This window comes from Tupaia chinensis, unplaced genomic scaffold (genome assembly GCF_000334495.1).
Source record: "Tupaia chinensis unplaced genomic scaffold, TupChi_1.0 Scaffold149333_1, whole genome shotgun sequence".
Lineage (NCBI taxonomy): Eukaryota > Metazoa > Chordata > Mammalia > Scandentia > Tupaiidae > Tupaia > Tupaia belangeri.
In genome coordinates, this window is record NW_006209177.1 from 1,256,801 (window position 1) to 1,262,010 (window position 5,210).

Here is a 5,210-nt window from a genome sequence, read left to right on the forward strand (position 1 = left end):
TAGTATGTAGAGGGACCATTAGGTGAAAAGCTCTGGGACACCAAAAGACTCCTGTAAAAATGTTCTAATAATGAAGTTCTTTGCAGGAAGTCCTTGAGAATTAAGCACCATGCAGCTATGTCCAAGGTGGATAATGTCTGAGCAAAAAGTCCTTCAACTGTTATTGACATCCTTGAAAACAATAGTGAAAGTTTTCCAATTATCTACTAAAAGAATGCCAGTGAAGTCCCTACAAGGCCCCCGAAGGCAAGTCAACACATAAACAGTCATAAGAAGTTCACTCTAGTCAGCAGATGGAGTAGCGGTTATGTTGTTGGACTCCCACATGGCTGACTGTGGTTTAAGTCCCAGATCCAGTGGCTTGAAAATCATGCCGTTGCATATGCATACATTGCCCAAGATCCTGGGCAGAGAATGGAAGAGAGGAGACTGCAATATGGCCAGCCCCAGGAAGGGGGGGAAGGTGATTTCTCACTTTCCCTCTCACTGTCTCTGTCTCTCTTTCCCATGAGCACACATGCCCTAAGGCAAAAACTTCTTTAAAAAGTTTTCTCTAAAAGAGATATATGCCTATTTATACATGTATATAAAAGGAACTTTATAAAAGACTGCTTTATGGTGGATTAGTAATTAGTATGGTGGATTAGTTATCAGTATAATCTCAGCCAAGCACATAGTACCACTCCGAGGTATAATTTTCTAAAATTATTAATTGAAATTATTTTTCCTTTGAGTATTCCTAATATGCCATGGTCATTGTTATCTTTTTATTGAAGCATGTATACACACATAAAATCACACATACTTTATGAGTGCAATGAATTTTCACTGAGTATACCCACCATACCATTACCAAGATTGGGGTATATAATATTACCAGCACCCTGGCAGCTTCCTTCACAATCTGTCCTGGTCAGTATTCTTCCAAAGGTCATTACCATACTGAATTTCTTTTGTTTTTAATTTATTTTTTAAAAAGAATTACTTTATTTAGCTTATTTTATTTTATTATATTTTATTTTAACTTGATTAGAGCAAGACAGAGTGAGACAGAAAGAGAGAGGGAGAATGAGAAAGCAAACTGCCAGGTCCAGGACTTGAACCGTGGTCAACTATGTGGGATTACAGCACCCTTAACCACCACGCCACCTACCAGCCCCTACCATTCTGAATTTCTAATACCATAGATATGTGCTGGCTGTATTGTACTATGTATAAAGTCACACACTTTGTGTTTTCTTCTTGTTGACTTCTTTGCTCAAAATTGTGCTTTGAAATGTCCCTACATTGCTGTAAAATTTGTACATCATTCATTCTTAAAACTATCCAACATTCCATGGTGTGACTACATGTTTATTCACTCTATTATAGAAATATATTTAGATTTTTTTTTCAATTTGGGGCTATTATAAATATAACTGCTATGAACATTCTTATATATATTATTTAGTAAATATATGTATGCATTTTTGTTTATTTGCCTATAATGTAATTCCTAGATCCAAGTTTTCTTTAGGTTCTTAATGTGTTTAATTTTTCCCAAGACTTAGCTGGATGACATCAATATCATAATTCCTCTCCCTTCTCCTTCTCTTCTTCTTCATAATGCTCAATGAGTCTGCAAACTATGTGAAAGAAAAAAAAATACAGGAAGAAAATAACCCATTTAAATCTTTGTACTGAAGGAAGAAAATAACCCATTTAAATCTTTCTACTGAAATTACTTTTTTTCATACTTCTTAAAATGTCCAGTCTGATTTTAAAAAGAGAAAGGTATTCAATACTGTGAAGCTGCTCAAAATCAATGGAAATTAACTCAATAGCATTTTTTTAGTAACATAAACATTGCATGTGGGAAATAAAGTCTCCCGATATTCAAAATGTGATTGACAATGCTCATATACTGAAGGAACACTTTTGGTCTAAGCAAGAAAAGACTGCAATTTGGGCAGCTTCACTAGATTTTATGGCTTTTTTTTTTTCAGGGAATCACTCATACTGCTTCCTACAAGTATATACTGTCAGAGCACAAAGGACCCTGTAAGACTCTATTTCCCTCCAGTGTACTTATTTTACAGATTAGAAAAGTGGAAACCCAGAAATAAAAAAAAGAATTTGCCCATGTTCACAATAGATTTGTAGCTATACTCTGCTGGCAATGCTGTGATTGGTGGATTAGTTATCAGTATAATCTCAGTATAATCTAGCTCTTTTTTTTTTAATCTACACTTCTATTTTATGCCTCCATTTGTGAAGATTTATATTAACAGCATACACAACATTTTAATTATGTCCCAATGCCTATGTATAGCCAAACATACCTATGGTAGCTACAAAGACTTCATACAAACTTCAAGTACTCACCACACATACTCTAGTAAGGCAACTTACTAAACATGTATTTGCATGTGCAGTCATTCACTCAGCAAATATATTGAGCATATATTTTATATGAAAGGCATTGCACTTAACACTATAAAGTGAAAAATAATTACCCAGTATATACGACTTCAAAATATTTACAAATTAATTGGGGTGACCTTCAAGAAAACAAATTAAAGCAAACCAATGAGATATGTGTTATAAAAATATCTGCAAACTTCTTTAAGGGTCACAGTCTGATGAGGCAGAGACTAAATCTGTCTTCCAAGGAAAGGAATCAAAGAAAATTTTACTGAGGAAGTGATGAGTAACCTGAATACTGAAGGATGAGTTGCACGAAGTTTGCCAAGGGAGACAGATCTAATAGAGAAGTAAAAGCATATTCCTTACAGAGGTTCCATCATAGAAATCACAGCACATGTGAGATCACGATGTATCAAGTCATGAAACCGGTAGAACAGAAGTCATTCAGAAGGCCTGGAGTATAGGGTACACAGGAGGGAGCCTCATGTTTCAAGGCTTGGTCAGTAGGTGGGGAAGATTGCAATGAGCTTTATGTGACATGCGCAAGAGCTTGGGCTCCACGCTAAAGGTAATATGGAATCCCTGGAGTAATTTAAGAGGCAAACAGGACCCAAAGTTCACTTTAGGAGGAGCACTTTGGCTACAGTCTAGGGATGCATCCACAAGTTAAAAACTGGAAGACAGATAAGTTGAGGAGAGCCAATTGAGATGTGACAGTAGCTTGAGCTAATATAAAGGAAATGGCTATTTAGAGTAGGCAACACACACAACATAATACTTTTCCTACCCTGAAAGGAATGACTACAATTTTATAACGTTATGTGGAATATTTTCTACTCTCCTTTGTAAACAGCCTAGTTAAAGTATGTTTCTTAATCTCATCTTTTTTTTCCTTCTTTAGTAACATATCTAATTGTATTAGACCACTGCTCATCTTATAAACATGTCTATAAACATGAGATCACTGCTATCCCCATATTCATGGAGAAATCTTCCAAAATCAGATGGGGGAAATATTTAGGACAATAGTTCACTATTGATCTTGATCTCTCAAACACGTTTCCTTATTAAAATGCTAGAATGATTTCTATAGTGAAACAATCATGGGATTTTTGAATGAGGTGACCAGGGTTCAAGTCCCAGATTCACTGTTTGCTTATTTTGTGATCCTAGCTAACATGTCTTTCTAAAGCTTGAGATTCTACATCTGTAAATAGAATTGCTACATATTCCTACTTATCATAAGAGATTCCAGTGAGGATCAAATGAAATAAAAATGCACTGTTAAATAGCCCTATAAGCTGTAAGATGCTATGCATTTGTTAGTTTGCAGATATATGTCACAGATTACATCCATGAAGCAAATGCCCACTTACACAGTAAATCTTGCTCTCAGTCATGGACATCAATCACAAAAGACATCAATAAAAATCTGAAGAGTTTCTAGATTCTTGTAGATTTCTCTGTTACAACCATACACCCTGATTCAAAACATAAAAATAAATTGTTGCTATTGATAGATTCTCAGTGTTACTTCATGCTACCAGAAGCTCCAGCAGGAGAGTTTAGAATGACATTCATTGACTTGCCATCACCACTCACAAAATATCAGAAACTGTCTCCTTTGCTTAGAAACAATGTTCCCTTTCTCATATGTCTATAGGCTAAGTGTACTAAACTCGGGAGTACATGAAGCAGGAACCCATGCCACTTTCCTCATCGTGGCCACTGCACAAGAAACCATTCACAAACATCTGAAATCCATTCTACCTACACACATGCTGAAATGAAATGACTCTACCCCTAGACATATTATGTATATTTTATATTTCACCACATTCAACCAGGACCAGTGTGCGTCTGAAGATGGTGTACACCAAGGTCATAGAGGTAACTGAAGCAACTTCCTCTCATAAAACAACTGAGACTTCAGAGAAGAGGGCAGTTGGAACAGTGGTGGTCAAATATCAAGCTATCTAACAAAATATTCATCTAAACAGAGTGGATTTTTTACAAGTTTGGCAAATTTTACCCTGATTTTTTTTCCCAATAAACCCAGTATTCACTTATGAGTAACAGCCCCCTCCCAATATTATTTCCAGGATATGGGCAATGTCAGGAAATTCTTCACCATATAGCACACAGTCAAAATATATGTATGTGTTGTTGATTGGATTCAGAAGTATTTCAAGTCTCAGTAGGGCTCAATTAGAACAGCCAGCTGTACTAACACAAACCATCCTTCAGAGGCTCTTTCAGAAACTGTCTCTAAAGTGTTGAATAATGGGTGTAGCAGACCTCTTTGGTCTGCTGCCCAGCATCCATTTCCTCTCCTTCATGACAACAAAATCCTGAAGTGTCTCTACTAGATGATTTGCATAGTATTAAATTTATTCCCAACCTCTGGAAGTGAACTCTGAATGGATTACGCCAACTAGCATTTTTCAAGGACTTGAACGCATTATCATCATTGCAAATGGCAACACACACACACACACACACACACACAAACACTCTCCTGGACAAAGACCCATGTTCCTAGGGAGCTGTTCAGAACCATCTATGACTTAAAGAGTAAATGGATTTAGGATGAAGTTACCACCACTGGAAGACAGAGAAGGACTGAAATAAACCATGTACTTGATGAAGCTATTTGGTCATTGAATCAGACCACACAAAGCTCACATACATATTTCTGGATTTTCAGTTAGAAAATCTATAAATTACCTACATTATTTAATCATTTTGAGTCATATTACCTGTTATCATATACAAAACAAAGCATAAACATCACTAATATCCTG